This window comes from Rutidosis leptorrhynchoides, chromosome 8, assembly GCF_046630445.1.
Source record: "Rutidosis leptorrhynchoides isolate AG116_Rl617_1_P2 chromosome 8, CSIRO_AGI_Rlap_v1, whole genome shotgun sequence".
NCBI classification, from domain to species: domain Eukaryota; kingdom Viridiplantae; phylum Streptophyta; class Magnoliopsida; order Asterales; family Asteraceae; genus Rutidosis; species Rutidosis leptorrhynchoides.
The window spans coordinates 155,533,652-155,552,713 of NC_092340.1; positions in this window are offsets into that span (position 1 = coordinate 155,533,652).

The following is a 19,062-nucleotide window of genomic DNA, read 5'->3' on the forward strand; positions in this document are numbered from 1 at the left end:
CATGAACACAGCTGGTGCATTAGTTAAACCAAACGGCATGACCATAAACTCGTAATGACCGTAACGTGTTCTGAAAGCAGTCTTTGGAATATCATCTTCTTTCACCCGCATTTGATGATACCCGGAACGTAAGTCAATCTTTGAATAAACAGACGAGCCTTGTAGTTGATCAAATAAGTCGTCGATTCTCGGTAGTGGGTAGCGGTTCTTGATGGTAAGTTTGTTCAACTCTCGGTAGTCGATACACAACCTGAATGTACCATCTTTCTTCTTGACAAACAAAACAGGAGCTCCCCACGGTGATGTGCTTGGTCGAATGAAACCACGCTCTAAAAGTTCTTGTAATTGGCTTTGCAGTTCTTTCATCTCGCTGGGTGCGAGTCTGTAAGGAGCACGAGCTATTGGTGCAGCTCCTGGTACAAGATCTATTTGAAATTCAACGGATCGATGTGGGGGTAATCCCGGTAATTCTTTCGGAAATACATCGGGAAATTCTTTTGCAATGGGAACATCATTGATGCTCTTTTCTTCAGTTTGTACTTTCTCGACGTGTGCTAGAACAGCATAGCAACCTTTTCTTATTAGTTTTTGTGCCTTCAAATTACTAATAAGATGTAGCTTCGTGTTGCCCTTTTCTCCGTACACCATTAAGGGTTTTCCTTTTTCTCGTATAATGCGAATTGCATTTTTGTAACAAACGATCTCCGCTTTCACTTCTTTCAACCAGTCCATACCGATTATCACATCAAAACTCCCTAATTCTACTGGTATCAAATCAATCTTAAATGTTTCGCTAACCAGTTTAATTTCTCGATTCCGACATATATTATCTGCTGAAACTAATTTACCATTTGCTAATTCGAGTAAAAATTTACTATCCAAAGGCGTCAATGGACAACTTAATTTAGCACAAAAATCTCTACTCATATAGCTTCTATCCGCACCCGAATCAAATAAAACGTAAGCAGATTTATTGTCAATAAGAAACGTACCCGTAACAAGCTCCGGGTCTTCCTGTGCCTCTACCGCATTAATATTGAAAACTCTTCCACGGCCTTGTCCATCCGTGTTCTCCTGGTTCGGGCAATTTCTAATAATGTGGCCTGGTTTTCCACATTTATAACAAACTACATTGGCATAACTTGCTCCGACACTACTTGCTCCGCCATTACTCGTTCCGACACCATTTGTTCCTTTCGTTCTATTAACCCCTGGTCCGTAGACCTCACACTTCGCCGCGCTATGACCATTTCTTTTACACTTGTTGCAAAATTTGGTGCAGAACCCCGAGTGATTCTTTTCACACCTTTGGCATAGCTGCTTCTGATTGTTGTTGTTGTTGCGGTTATTATTGTTGTTGGGATGATTGTTGTAGTTGCTGTTGTTGTTGTTGTTGTTGTTGGGCCGTTTGTTGTTGTTGCGATTGATGCTGCGATTGTTGGGATAATTGTTGCGATTATTGTTGTAATTGCTGTTGTTGTTGTTGTTGTTGTATTGGTGATTCTTATCACCGTTTTCCTCCCACTTTCTTTTGACTTGCTTCACATTGGCCTCTTCAGCAGTCTGTTCTTTAATTCTTTCTTCAATCTGGTTCACTAGTTTGTGAGCCATTCTACATGCCTGTTGTATGGAGGAGGGCTCGTGTGAACTTATATCTTCTTGGATTCTTTCCGGTAATCCTTTCACAAACGCGTCGATCTTCTCTTCCTCATCTTCGAATGCTCCCGGACACAATAGGCACAATTCTGTGAATCGTCTTTCGTACGTGGTAATATCAAATCCTTGGGTTCGTAACCCTCTAAGTTCTGTCTTGAGCTTATTGACCTCGGTTCTGGGACGGTACTTCTCGTTCATCAAGTGCTTGAATGCTGACCACGGTAGTGCGTACGCATCATCTTGTCCCACTTGCTCTAGATAGGTATTCCACCATGTTAACGCAGAACCTGTGAAGGTATGCGTAGCGTACTTCACTTTGTCCTCTTCAGTACACTTACTTATGGCAAACACCGATTCAACCTTCTCGGTCCACCGTTTCAATCCGATCGGTCCTTCGGTTCCATCAAATTCCAAAGGTTTGCAGGCAGTGAATTCTTTATAGGTGCATCCTACACGATTTCCTGTACTGCTAGATCCAAGGTTATTGTTGGTATGTAGCGCAGCCTGTACTGCGGCTATGTTTGAAGCTAGAAAAGTACGGAATTCCTCTTCATTCATATTCACGGTGTGTCGAGTAGTCGGTGCCATTTCCTTCAAAATAGTTAAATGGAACAAGTTAATCATACAGAATATTAAGAGTAGTTAATAGTATTTCGTAGCATAATATGAACTCATTTATAAAAGCTTTTTCTTCATATTAGCATTTTATAAGTTTAAATTCGGGTAGTACCTACCCGTTAAGTTCATACTTAGTAGCTAATATACAATTCAACTACTACAATTCTATATGAAAAACTGATTATAATAATATTTCGCGTTCAAACTTTTATACAATATTTTACAAACTTACAATACCGCTTATTTTACATAAAGCATGAAATATAGCACACAATAACTTTGATACAAGATAGTTGTGAAGACAATTCTAGCTAGTACACAAGTCGTTCAGCAAAGGCAATAAAGACACGTAATTCATACGTCCAGAAACAAGTCATGCATTCTGGTTTTACTAGGACTACTTCCCATCCTTGGTCTTGTGCAACATAACCGTTATGGCCGTTGATAAGACAGCGTGTTGTAACGTCATCAAAGGGACGAGGGTTACGTAATGTCCAACAGTCCCGTAATAATCTAAAAACCTCATTTCTTACCCCAATTACCGACTCCGTCACTTGTGGAAACGTTTTGTTTAATAGTTGTAGCCCGATGTTCTTGTTCTCACTTTGGTGAGAAGCGAACATTACTAATCCGTAAGCATAACATGCTTCTTTATGTTGCATGTTAGCCGCTTTTTCTAAATCACGAAGTCCAATATTCTGATATATTGAGTCAAAATAATTTCTTAACCCGTTGCGTAAAATAGCATTTGGGTTCCCCGCAATATATGCGTCAAAGTAAACACATCGTAACTTATGGGTTTCCCAATGTGATATCCCCCATCTTTCAAACGAAAGTCTCTTATAAACCAAGACATTCTTGGAACGTTCTTCGAATGTCTTACAAACTGATCTCGCCTTAAATAGTTGTGCCGAAGAATTCTGGCCGACTCTAGACAAGATTTCATCAATCATGTCTCCGGGTAGGTCTCTTAAAATATTGGGTTGTCTATCCATTTTGTGTTTTTAAACTGTAAAATAGACAAGAGTTAGATTCATAAAAAAAAATACTTATTAATACAAGCAATTTTTACATATATCATAAAGCATAAGAACACTATATTACATATATTACACCACACGAATACAACTATCTTATTCCGACTCGCTCGTTTCTTCTTCTTCGGTTTTGGTTCATTTTGCCAAGTTTCTAGGGATATATGATGTTCCCCTAATACGAGCCGTCGTTGTCCACATTGGTTTAGAAAAACCTGGTGGTTTAGAGGTTCCCGGGTCATTGTTACAACTTAAGGACTTCGGGGGTTGACGATACATATAAAGTTCATCGGGGTTGGAATTAGATTTCTCTATTTTTATGCCCTTTCCCTTATTATTTTCTTTTGCCTTTTTAAATTCAGTTGGGGTAATTTCTATAACATCATCGGAATTCTCGTCGGAATCCGATTCATCGGAGAATTGGTAATCCTCCCAATATTTTGCTTCCTTGGCGGAAACACCATTGACCATAATTAACTTTGGTCGGTTGGTTGAGGATTTTCTTTTACTTAACCGTTTTATTATTTCCCCCACCGGTTCTATTTCTTCATCCGGTTCCGATTCTTCTTCCGGTTCCGATTCTTCTTCCGGTTCCGACTCTTCTTCCGGTTCTTCTTCGGGAACTTGTGAATCAGTCCACAAATCATTCCAATTTACATTTGACTCTTCATTATTATTAGGTGAGTCAATGGAACTTGTTCTAGAGGTAGACATCTATCACATAATATCAAACACGTTAAGAGATTAATATATCACATAATATTCATATGTTAAAAATATATAGTTTCCAACAAAAATGTTAAGCAATCATTTTTAAAGAAAACACGGTCGAAGTCCAGACTCACTAATGCATCCTAACAAACTCGATAAGACACACTAATGCAAATTTTCTGGTTCTCTAAGACCAACGCTCGGATACCAACTGAAATGTCCCGTTCTTATTGATTAAAAACGTTCCATATTAATTGATTTCGTTGCGAGGTTTTGACCTCTATATGAGACGTTTTTCAAAGACTGCATTCATTTTTAAAACAAACCATAACCGTTATTTCATAAATAAAGGTTTAAAAAGCTTTACGTAGATTATCAAATAATGATAATCTAAAATATCCTGTTTACACACGACCATTACATAATGGTTTACAATACAAATATGTTACATCGAAATCAGTTTCTTGAATGCAATTTTTACACAATATCATACAAACATGGACTCCAAATCTTGTCCTTATTTTAGTATGCAACAGCGGAAGCTCTTAATATTCACCTGAGAATAAACATGCTTTAAACGTCAACAAAAATGTTGGTGAGTTATAGGTTTAACCTATATATATCAAATCGTAACAATAGACCACAAGATTTCATATTTCAATACACATCCCATACATAGAGATAAAAATCATTCATATGGTGAACACCTGGTAACCGACAATAACAAGATGCATATATAAGAATATCCCCATCATTCCGGGACACCCTTCGGATATGATATAAATTTCGAAGTACTAAAGCATCCGGTACTTTGGATGGGGTTTGTTAGGCCCAATAGATCTATCTTTAGGATTCGCGTCAATTAGGGTGTCTGTTCCCTAATTCTTAGATTACCAGACTTAATAAAAAGGGGCATATTCAATTTCGATAATTCAACCATAGAATGTAGTTTCACGTACTTGTGTCTATTTTGTAAATCATTTATAAAACCTGCATGTATTCTCATCCCAAAAATATTAGATTTTAAAAGTGGGACTATAACTCACTTTCACAGATTTTTACTTCGTCGGGAAGTAAGACTTGGCCACTGTTGATTCACGAACCTATAACAATATATACATATATATTAAAGTATGTTCAAAATATATTTACAACACTTTTAATATATTTTGATGTTTTAAGTTTATTAAGTCAGCTGTCCTCGTTAGTAACCTATAACTAGTTGTCCACAGTTAGATGTACAGAAATAAATCAATAAATATTATCTTGAATCAATCCACGACCCAGTGTATACGTATCTCAGTATTGATCACAACTCAAACTATATATATTTTGGAATCAACCTCAACCCTGTATAGCTAACTCCAACATTCACATATAGAGTGTCTATGGTTGTTCCGAAATATATATAGATGTGTCGACATGATAGGTCGAAACATTGTATACGTGTCTATGGTATCTCAAGATTACATAATATACAATACAAGTTGATTAAGTTATGGTTGGAATAGATTTGTTACCAATTTTCACGTAGCTAAAATGAGAAAAATTATCCAATCTTGTTTTACCCATAACTTCTTCATTTTAAATCCGTTTTGAGTGAATCAAATTGCTATGGTTTCATATTGAACTCTATTTTATGAATCTAAACAGAAAAAGTATAGGTTTATAGTCGGAAAAATAAGTTACAAGTCGTTTTTGTAAAGGTAGTCATTTCAGTCGAAAGAACGACGTCTAGATGACCATTTTAGAAAACATACTTCCACTTTGAGTTTAACCATAATTTTTGGATATAGTTTCATGTTCATAATAAAAATCATTTTCCCAGAATAACAACTTTTAAATCAAAGTTTATCATAGTTTTTAATTAACTAACCCAAAACAGCCCGCGGTGTTACTACGACGGCGTAAATCCGGTTTTACGGTGTTTTTCGTGTTTCCAGGTTTTAAATCATTAAGTAAGCATATCATATAGATATAGAACATGTGTTTAGTTAATTTTAAAAGTCAAGTTAGAAGGATTAACTTTTGTTTGCGAACAAGTTTAGAATTAACTAAACTATGTTCTAGTGATTACAAGTTTAAACCTTCGAATAAGATAGCTTTATATGTATGAATCGAATGATGTTATGAACATCATTACTACCTTAATTTCCTTGGATAAACCTACTGGAAAAGAGAAAAATGGATCTAGCTTCAATGGATCCTTGGATGGCTCGAAGTTCTTGAAGCAGAATCATGACACGAAAACAAGTTCAAGTAAGATCATCACTTGAAATAAGATTGTTATAGTTATAGAAATTGAACCAAAGTTTGAATATGATTATTACCTTGTATTAGAATGATAACCTACTGTAAGAAACAAAGATTTCTTGAGGTTGGATGATCACCTTACAAGATTGGAAGTGAGCTAGCAAACTTGAAAGTATTCTTGATTTTATGAAACTAGAACTTTTGGAATTTATGAAGAACACTTAGAACTTGAAGATAGAACTTGAGAGAGATCAATTAGATGAATAAAATTGAAGAATGAAAGTGTTTGTAGGTGTTTTTGGTCGTTGGTGTATGGATTAGATATAAAGGATATGTAATTTTGTTTTCATGTAAATAAGTCATGAATGATTACTCATATTTTTGTAATTTTATGAGATATTTCATGCTAGTTGCCAAATTATGGTTCCCACATGTGTTAGGTGACTCACATGGGCTGCTAAGAGCTGATCATTGGAGTGTATATACCAATAGTACATACATCTAAAAGCTGTGTATTGTACGAGTACGAATACGGGTGCATACGAGTAGAATTGTTGATGAAACTGAACGAGGATGTAATTGTAAGCATTTTTGTTAAGTAGAAGTATTTTGATAAGTGTATTGAAGTCTTTCAAAAGTGTATAAATACATATTAAAACACTACATGTATATACATTTTAACTGAGTCGTTAAGTCATCGTTAGTCGTTACACGTAAGTGTTGTTTTGAAACCTTTAGGTTAACGATCTTGTTAAATGTTGTTAACCCAATGTTTATAATATCAAATGAGATTTTAAATTATTATATTATCATGATATTATCATGTATGAATATCTCTTAATATGATATATATACATTAAATGTCTTTACAACGATAATCGTTACATATATGTCTCGTTTAAAAATCATTAAGTTAGTAGTCTTGTTTTTACATATGTAGTTCATTGTTAATATACTTTATGATATGTTTTCTTATCATAGTATCATGTTAACTATATATATATATATATCCATATATATGTCATCATATAGTTTTTACAAGTTTTAACGTTCGTGAATCACCGATCAACTTGGGTGGTCAATTGTCTATATGAAACATATTTCAATTAATCAAGTCTTAAAAAGTTTGATTGCTTAACATGTTGGAAACATTTAATCATGTAATATAAATCTCAATTCATATATATAAACATGGAAAAGTTCGGGTCACTACATTTATTCTCAGGTGAATATTCAGAGCTTCCGCTGTTGCATACTAAAATAAGGACAAGATTTGGAGTCCATGTTTGTATGATATTATGTAAAAACTGCATTCAAGAAACATATGTCGATGTAATATATTTCTATTGTAAACCATTATGTAATGGTCGTGTGTAAACAGTATATTTTAGATTATCATTATTTGATAATCTACGTAATGCTTTTGAAACCTTTATTGATAAAATAAAGGTTATGGTTGTTTTAAAAATGAATGCAGTCTTTGAAAAAAGTCTCATATAGAGGTCAAAACCTCGCAACGAAATCAATTAATATGGAACATTTATAATCAATATGAACGGGACATTTCAGTTGGTATCAGAGCGTTGGTCTTAGAGAACCAGAATTTTGTATTAGTGTGTCTTATCGAGTTTGTTAGGATGCATTAGTGAGTCTGGACTTCGACCGTGTTTACTTGAAAAATGATTACGTAACAAATTTTGTTGGAAACTATATATTTTTAACATGTGAATATTATGTGATATATTAATCTCTTAACGCGTTTGATATTATGTGATAGATGTCTACCTCTTGAACAAGTCCCATTGACTCACCTAATAATAATGAAGAGTCAAATGTAAATTGGAATGATTCATGGACTGATTCACAAGTTCCCAAAGAGGAACCGGAAGAAGAGTCGGAACCGGAAGAAGAATCGGAACCGGAAGAAGAAATAGAACCAGTGGGGAAAATAATAAAACGGTTAAGTAGAAGAAAATCCTCAACCAACCGACCAAAGTTAATTATGGTCAATGGTGTTTCCGCCAAGGAAGCAAAGTATTGGGAGGATTACCAATTCTCCGATGAATCGGATCCCGACAAGGATTCCGATGATGTTATAGAAATTACCCCAACACAATTTAATAAGGCAAAAGAGAACAATAAGGGAAAGGGCATAAAAATAGAGAAATTTGATTCCAAACCTGATGAACTTTATATGTATCGTCAACACCCGTATTTCTTAAGTTGTGACAATAACCCGGGAACCTCTAAACCACCAGGTTTTTCTAAACCAATGTGGAAAACGACAGCTCGTATTAGGGGAACATCATATATCCCTAGAAACTTGGCAAAATGAACCAAAACCGAAGAAGAAGAAGCGAGCGAGTCGGAATAAGATAGTTGTATTCGTGTGGTGTAATATATGTAATATAGTGTGCTTATGCTTTATGATATATGTAAAAATTGCTTGTATTAATAAGTATTTTTTTATGAATCTAACTCTTGTCTGTTTTACAGTATAAAAACACAAAATGGATAGACAACCCAATATTTTAAGAGACCTACCCGGAGACATGATTGATGAAATCTTGTCTAGAGGCGGTCAGAATTCCTCGGCACAACTATTTAAGGCGAGATCAGTTTGTAAGACATTCGAAGAACGTTCCAAGAATGCCTTGATTTATAAAAGGCTTTCGTTCGAAAGATGGGGGATATCACATTGGGAAATCCATAAGTTACGATGTGTTTACTTTGACGCATATATTGCGGGGAACCCAAATACTATTTTACGCAACGGGTTAAGAAATTATTTTGACTCAATATATCCGAATATAGGACTTCGTGAATTAGAAAAAGCGGCTAACATGCAACATAAAGAAGCATGTTATGCTTACGGGTTAGTAATGTCGCTTCTCACCAAAGTGAGAACAAGAACATCGGGCTACAACTATTAAACAAAACGTTCCCATAAGTGACGGAGTCTGTAATTGGGGTAAGAAATGAGGTTTTTAGGTTATTACGAGACTGTTGGTCATTACGTAACCTTCATCCTTTTGACGACGTTACAACACATTGTCTTACTATCGGTCACAACGGTTATGTTCCACAAAACCAAGGATGGGAAGTGGTATTAGTAAAACCAGAATGCATGACTTGTTTCTGGACGTATGAATTACGTGTCTTTATTGCCTTTGCTGAACGCCTTATTTATTAACTAGAATTATCTTCGCAACTACTTTGTATCAAAGTTTTATGTGCTATATTTCATGCTATATGTAAAAAAAAAAAAAGCGGTATTGTAAGTTTGCAAGTTATTGTATAAAGGTTTGAATATGATATATATTTTTTTTGTGATTAGTTTTTCATATAGAATTGTAGTAGTTGAAATGGTATGTTAGCTACTAAGTATGAACTTAACGGGTAGGTACTACCCGAATTAAAGAGTATAAAACGCTAATATGAAGAAAGAACTTTTATAAATAAGTTCATATTACGCTACGAAATACTATTGACAACTCTTGATATTCTATATGATTAACTCGTTTCATTTAACTATTTTGAAGGAAATGGCACCGACTACTCGACACACCTTGAATATGAGCGAAGAGGAATTTCGTGCCTTTCTTGCTTCAAACATAGTCGCAGTACAGGCTGCGCTACATACCAATAATAACCTTGGATCTAGCAGTATAGGAAATCGTGTAGGATGCACCTACAAAGATTTCACTGCCTGTAAACCTTTGGAATTTGATGGAACCGAAGGACTGATCGGATTGAAACGGTGGACCGAGAAGGTCGAATCGGTGTTTGCCATAAGTAAGTGTACTGAAGAGGACAAAGTGAAGTACGCTACGCATACCTTCACAGGTTCTGCGTTAACATGGTGGAATACCTATCTAGAGCAAGTGGGACAAGATGATGCTTACGCACTACCGTGGTCAGCATTCAAGCACTTGATGAACGAGAAGTACCGTTCCAGAACCGAGGTCAATAAGCTCAAGACAGAACTTAGAGGGTTACGAACCCAAGGATTTGATATTACCACGTATGAAAGACGATTCACAGAATTATGCCTATTGTGTCCGGGAGCGTTCGAAGATGAGGAAGAGAAGATCGACGCGTTTGTGAAAGGATTACCGAAAAGAATCCAAGAAGATATAAGTTCACACGAGCCCGCCTCCATACAACAGGCATGTAGAATGGCTCACAAACTAGTGAACCAGATTGAAGAAAGAATTAAAGAACAGACTGCTGAAGATGCCAATGTGAAGCAAGTCAAAAGAAAGTGGGAGGAAAACGGTGATAAGAATCACCAATACAACAACAACAGCAATTACAACAATAATCGCAACAACTATCCCAACAATCGCAACATCAATCGCAACTACAACAAACGGCCCAACAACAACAACAACAACAACAACAACAACAACCATCCCAACAATAATAACAACCGCAACAACAACAACAATCAGAAGCAGCTATGCCAAAGGTGTGAAAAGTATCACTCGGGGTTCTGCACCAAATTTTACAACAAGTGTAAAAGAAATGGTCATAGCGAGGCGAAGTGTGAGGTCTACGGACCAGGGGTTAACAGAACGAAAGGAACAAATGGTGTCGGAACGAGTAATGGTGGAGCAAGTAGTGTCGGAGCAAGTTATGCCAATGTAGTTTGTTATAAATGTGGAAAACCGGGCCACATTATTAGAAATTGCCCGAACCAGGAGAACACGAATGGACAAGGCCGCGGAGAGTTTTCAATATCAATACGGCAGAGGCACAGGAAGACCCGGAGCTTGTTACGAGTACGTTTCTTATTGACAATAAATCTGCTTACGTTTTATTTGATTCGGGTGCGGATAGAAGCTATATAAGTAGAGATTTTTGTGCTAAATTAAGTTGCCCATTGACGCCTTTGGATAGTAAATTTTTACTCGAATTATCAAATGGTAAATTAATTTCAGCAGATAATATATGTCGGAATCGAGAAATTAAACTGGTTAGCGAAACATTTGAGATTGACTTGATACAAGTAGAGTTAGGGAGTTTTGATGTGATAATCGGTATGGACTGGTTGAGAGAAGCGAAAGCAGAGATCGTTTGTTACAAAAATGCAATTCGCATTATACGGGAAAAAGGAAAACCCTTAATGGTGTACGGAGAAAAGGGCAACACGAAGCTACATCTTATTAGTAATTTGAAGGCACAAAAACTAATAATAAAAGGTTGCTATGCTATTCTAGCACACGTCGAGAAAGTACAAACTGAAGAAAAGAGCATCAATGATGTTCCCATCGCAAAAGAATTTTCCGATGTATTTCCGAAAGAATTACTGGGATTACCCCCACATCGATCCATTGAATTTCAAATAGATCTTGTACCAGGAGCAGCACCAATAGCTCGTGCTCCTTACAGACTCGCACCCAGCGAGATGAAAGAACTGCAAAGCCAATTACAAGAACTTTTAGAGCGTGGTTTCATTCGACCAAGCACATCACCGTGGGGAGCTCCTGTTTTGTTTGTCAAGAAGAAAGATGGTACATTCAGGTTGTGTATCGACTACCGAGAGTTGAACAAACTTACCATCAAGAACCGCTACCCACTACCGAGAATCGACGACTTATTTGATCAACTACAAGGCTCGTCTATTTATTCAAACATTGACTTACGTTCTGGGTATCATCAAATACGGGTGAAAGAAGATGATATTCCAAAGACTGCTTTCAGAACACGTTACGTTCATTACGAGTTTATGGTCATGCCGTTTGGTTTAACTAATGCACCAGCTGTGTTCATGGACCTTATGAACCGAGTGTGCGGACCATACCTTGACAAGTTTGTCATTGTTTTCATTGATGACATACTTATTTACTCAAAGAATGACCAAGAACACGGTGAACATTTGAGAAAGGTGTTAGAAGTATTGAGGAAGGAAGAATTGTACGCTAAATTTTCAAAGTGTGCATTTTGGTTGGAAGTCGTTCAATTCCTCGGTCACATAGTGAACAAAGAAGGTATTAAGGTGGATCCGGCAAAGATAGAAACTGTTGAAAAGTGGGAAACCCCGAAAACTCCGAAACACATACGCCAGTTTTTAGGACTAGCTGGTTACTACAGAAGGTTCATCCAAGACTTTTCCTGAATAGCAAAACCCTTGACTGCATTAACGCATAAAGGGAAGAAATTTGAATGGAAGGATGAACAAGAGAAAGCGTTCCAGTTATTGAAGAAAAAGCTAACTACGGCACCTATATTGTCATTGCCTGAAGGGAATGATGATTTTGTAATTTATTGTGATGCATCAAAGCAAGGTCTCGGTTGTGTATTAATGCAACGAACGAAGGTGATTGCTTATGCGTCTAGACAATTGAAGATTCATGAACAAAATTATACGACGCATGATTTGGAATTAGGCGCGGTTGTTTTTGCATTAAAGACTCGGAGGCACTACTTATATGGGGTCAAAAGTATTATATATACCGACCACAAAAGTCTTCAACACATATTTAATCAAAAACAACTGAATATGAGGCAGCGTAGGTGGATTGAATTGTTGAATGATTATGACTTTGAGATTCGTTACCACCCGGGGAAGGCAAATGTGGTAGCCGACGCCTTGAGCAGGAAGGACAGAGAACCCATTCGAGTAAAATCTATGAATATAATGATTCACAATAACCTTACTACTCAAATAAAGGAGGCGCAACAAGGAGTTTTAAAAGAGGGAAATTTAAAGGATGAAATACCCAAAGGATCGGAGAAGCATCTTAATATTCGGGAAGACGGAACCTGGTATAGGGCTGAAAGGATTTGGATACCAAAATTTGGAGATATGAGAGAAATGGTACTTATAGAAGCTCATAAAACCAGATACTCAATACATCCTGGAACGGGGAAGATGTACAAGGATCTCAAGAAACATTTTTGGTGGCAGGGTATGAAAGCCGATGTTGCTAAATACGTAGGAGAATGTTTGACATGTTCTAAGGTCAAAGCTGAGCATCAAAAACCATCAGGTCTACTTCAACAACCCAAAATCCCGGAATGGAAATGGGAAAACATTACCATGGATTTCATCACTAAATTGCCAAGGACTGCAAGTGGTTTTGATACTATTTGGGTAATAGTTGATCGTCTCACCAAATCAGCACACTTCCTGCCAATAAGAGAAGATGACAAGATGGAGAAGTTAGCACGACTGTATTTGAAGGAAGTCGTCTCCAAGCATGGAATACCAATCTCTATTATCTCTGATAGGGATGGCAGATTTATTTCAAGATTCTGGCAGACATTACAGCAAGCATTGGGAACTCGTCTAGACATGAGTACTACCTATCATCCACAAACTGATGGGCAGAGCGAAAGGACGATACAAACGCTTGAAGACATGCTACGAGCTTGTGTTATTGATTTCGGAAATAGTTGGGATCGACATCTACCGTTAGCAGAATTTTCCTACAACAACAGCTACCATTCAAGCATTGAGATGGCGCCGTTTGAAGCACTTTATGATAGAAAGTGCAGGTCTCCGATTTGTAGGAGTGAAGTGGGGGATAGACAGACTACGGGTCCGGAGATAATACAATAAACTACCGAGAAGATCATCCAAATTCAACAACGGTTGAAAACCGCCCAAAGTCGACAAAAGAGCTACGCGGACATTAAAAGAAAAGATATAGAATTTGAAATTGGAGAGATGGTCATGCTTAAAGTTGCACCTTGGAAAGGCGTTGTTCGATTTGGTAAACGAGGGAAATTAAATCCAAGGTATATTGGACCATTCAAGATTATTGATCGTGTCGGACCAGTAGCTCACCGACTTGAGTTACCTCAACAACTCGCGGCTGTACATAACACTTTCCACGTCTCGAATTTGAAGAAATGTTTTGCTAAAGAAGATCTCACTATTCCGTTAGATGAAATCCAAATCAACGAAAAACTTCAATTTATCGAAGAACCCGTCGAAATAATGGATCATGAGGTTAAGAGACTTAAACAAAACAAGATACCGATTGTTAAGGTTCGATGGAATGCTCGTAGAGGACCCGAGTTCACCTGGGAGCATGAAGATCAGATGAAGAAGAAATACCCGCATTTATTTCCAGAAGATACGTCAACGCCTCCAACTGCTTAAAATTTCGGGACGAAATTTATTTAACGGGTAGGTACTGTAGTGACCCGAACTTTTCCATGTTTATATATATATTAAATGAAATTGTTATTTACATGATTAAGTGTTTCCAACATGTTAAGCAATCAAACTTATTAAGACTTGATTAATTGAAATAGGTTTCATATAGACAATTTACCACCCAAGTTGACCGGTGATTCACGAACGTTAAAACTTGTAAAAACTATACGATGACATATATATGGTTATATATATAGTTAACATGATTTTATTATAAGTATGTATCTCATTAGGTATTTTAACAATGAGTTATATACATAAAAAATGAGACTATTAATTTAAGAAACTCGAAAACGATATATATAACGATTATCGTTATAACAACGTCTTACTAGGTACATATGAATCATATTAAGATATTGATACACTTGGTTAATTATGTTAAATGATAAGTAAATATATTATTAAGTGTATTAACAATGAAATACATATGTAAAAATAAGACTACTAACTTAATGATTTCGAAACGAGACATATATGTAACGATTATCGTTGTAACGACATTTAACTGTATATATATCATACTAAGATATATTATATATCATAATATCATGATAATATAACAATTTAACATCTCATTTGTTATAATAAACAATGGGTTAACAACATTCAACAAGATCGTTAACCTAAAGGTTTCAAAACAACATTTACATGTAACGACTAACGATGACTTAACGACTCAGTTAAAATGTATATACATGTAGTGTTTTAATATGTATTCATACACTTTTGAAAGACTTCAAGACACTTATCAAAATACTTCTACTTAACAAAAATGCTTACAATTACATCCTCGTTCAGTTTCATCAACAATTCTACTCGTATGCACCCGTATTCGTACTCGTACAATACACAGCTTTTAGATGTATCTACTCTTAGCATCCCATGTGAGTTACCTAACATATGTGGGAACCATCATTTGGCAACTAGTATGAAATATCTCATAAAATTACAAAAATATGAGTAATCATTCATGACTTATTTACATGAAAACAAAATTACATATCCTTTATATCTAATCCATACACCAACAACCAAAAACACCTACAAACACTTTCATTCTTCAATTGTATTCATCTAATTAATCTCTCTCAAGTTCTAACTGTAACACCCCAGGTAAAACGTTCCCCGTAGCATGATATTGTCCGCTTTGCAGAGATAGGGACGTACCCTTGTCTCCCCCGTAGGTTGCTCACGGATTTTTCTTGGCGACCAAGCACGACGAGCACTTTCCCAGGAGGTCACCCATCTTGGTAGTGCTCTCTCCTGAGCACGCTTAACTGCAGAGTTCTCATGGGATCTGCTGCGCTGGTGGTCCCAAAACGCGTCATGCTAGGAAAGGTCTCCACACCCTTATAAGGCATGCTTCGTTCCCCTCTCCAACCGATGTGGGACGGATGTAACACGGATGTTACGATCCTCCCCCCCTAATGGGACACAACATCCTCGCTGTGCACGTTTGGTCCGGGGCCTGGCTCTGATACCATCTGTAACACCCCAGGTAAAACGTTCCCCGTAGCATGATATTGTCCGCTTTGCAGAGATAGGGACGTACCCTTGTCTTCCCCGTAGGTTGCTCACGGATTTTTCTTGGCGACCAAGCACGACGAGCACTTTCCCAGGAGGTCACCCATCTTGGTAGTGCTCTCGCCTGAGCACGCTTAACTGCAGAGTTCTCATGGGATCTGCTGCGCTGGTGGTCCCAAAACGCGTCATGCTAGGAAAGGTATCCACACCCTTATAAGGCATGCTTCGTTCCCCTCTCCAACCGATGTGGGACGGATATAACACGGATGTTACACTAACTTCAAGTTCTAAGTGTTCTTCATAAATTCTACAAGTTCTAGTTACATAAAATCAAGAATACTTTCAAGTTTGCTAGCTCACTTCCAATCTAGTAAGGTGATCATCCAACCTCAAGAAATCTTTGTTTCTTACAGTAGGTTATCATTCTAATACAAGGTAATAATCATATTCAAACTTTGGTTCAATTTCTATAACTATAACAATCTTATTTCAAGTGATGATCTTACTTGAACATGTTTTCGTGTCATGATTCTGCTTCAAGAACTTCGAGCCATCCAAGGATCCGTTGAAGCTAGATCCATTTTTCTCTTTTCCAGTAGGTTTATCCAAGGAACTTAAGGTAGTAATGATGTTCATAACATCATTCGATTCAATTATATAAAGCTATCTTATTCGAAGGTTTAAACTTGTAATCACTAGAACATAGTTTAGTTAATTCTAAACTTGTTCGCAAACAAAAATTAATCCTTCTAACTTGACTTTTAAAATCAACTAAATACATGTTATATATCTATATGATATGCTAACTTAATGATTTAAAACCTGGAAACACGAAAAACACCGTAAAACCGGATTTACGCCGTCGTAGTAACACCGCGGGCTGTTTTGGGTTAGTAAATTAAAAACTATGATAAACTTTGATTTAAAAGTTGTTATTCTGGGAAAATTATTTTTATTATGAACATGAAACTATATCCAAAAATTATGGTTAAACTCAAAGTGGAAGTATGTTTTCTAAAATGGTCATCTAGACGTCGTTCTTTCGACTGAAATGACTACCTTTACAAAAATGACTTGTAACTTATTTTTACGACTATAAACCTATACTTTTTCTGTTTAGATTCATAAAATAGAGTTCAATATGAAACCATAGCAATTTGATTCACTCAAAACGGATTTAAAATGAAGAAGTTATGGGTAAAACAAGATTGGATAATTTTTCTCATTTTAGCTACGTGAAAATTGGTAACAAATCTATTCCAACCATAACTTAATCAACTTGTATTGTATATTATGTAATCTTGAGATACCATAGACACGTATACAATGTTTTAACCTATCATGTCGAAACATCTATATATATTTCGGAACAACCATAGACACTCTATATGTGAATGTTGGAGTTAGCTATACAGGGTTGAGGTTGATTCCAAAATATATATAGTTTGAGTTGTGATCATTATTGGGATACGTATACACTGGGTCGTGGATTGATTCAAGATAATATTTATCGATTTATTTCTGTACATCTAACTGTGGACAACTAGTTGTAGGTTATTAACGAGGACAGCTGACTTAATAAACTTAAAACATCAAAATATATTAAAAGTGTTGTAAATATATTTTGAACATACTTTGATATATATGTATATATTGTTATAGGTTTGTGAATCAACCAGTGGCCAAGTATTACTTCCCGACGAAGTAAAAATCTGTGAAAGTGAGTTATAGTTCCACTTTTAAAATCTAATATTTTTGGGATGAGAATAATGCAGGTTTTATAAATGATTTACAAAATAGACACAAGTACGTGAAACTACATTCTATGGTTGAATTATCGAAATCGAATATGCCCCTTTTTATTAAGTCTGGTAATCTAAGAATTAGGGAACAGACACCCTAATTGACGCGAATCCTAAAGATAGATCTATTGGGCCTAACAAACCCCATCCAAAGTACCGGATGCTTTAGTACTTCGAAATTTATATCATATCCGAAGGGTGTCCCGAAATGATGGGGATATTCTTATATATGCATCTTGTTAATGTCGGTTACCAGGTGTTCACCATATGAATGATTTTTATCTCTATGTATGGGATGTGTATTGAAATATGAAATCTTGTGGTCTATTGTTACGATTTGATATATATATAGGTTAAACCTATAACTCACCAATATTTTTGTTGACGTTTAAAGCATGTTTATTCTCAGGTGAATGCTAAGAGCTTCCGCTGTTGCATACTAAAATAAGGACAAGATTTGGAGTCCATGTTTGTATGAAATTGTGTAAAAACTGCATTCAAGAAACTGATTTTGATGTAACATATTTGTTTTGTAAACCATTATGTAATGGTCGTGTGTAAACAGGATATTATGTAATGCTTTTGAGGTTATGTTTGTTTTAAAAATGAATGCAGTCTTTGAAAAACGTCTCATATAGAGGTCAAAACCTCGCAACGAAATCAATTAATATGGAACGTTTATAATCAATATGAACGGGACATTTCATTAATTAGGGTTAATAATAAAATTAATAATTAATTTAAACCCTAATCGTATTAATTGCTGTACGATGTTTGACCTGTCAGAGGACCTCCGCGAGTGTGGTTAGTCCCAGTGCAAAAGCTCTGCGAGTCGCGGAGGGTTCAGGTTCAGATTTTATTTATTTATTTTTTTTACTTTTTCTGTTTTATAAAATATAAAAAATATAAATATAATTTTAATAAAAATTTAATTTTAAAACTAAAATAAAAATACTTATTTACTTTATAAATATTATAAACTCTTTAAAATATAAATATATTATTTTTTTCTTTTTGTATTTTTATATTTTTATTATTTTTAAAACTTATATTTTTATAAAAAGAACTTAATAAAAACTTTTATAAAAATCTTTATATATATATATATATATATATATATATATATATATATATATATATATATATATATATAGCATTGCGCTTTCGGCGTTTATAGCTCCCTGGCAGCGGCGCCAAAAATACTTGATGTTATGCGAGGTGTATATGAAATAGCTTATATTTTACTAGGAAAAACTATTAAATACGATACAATTTTACACAAGATATTTAT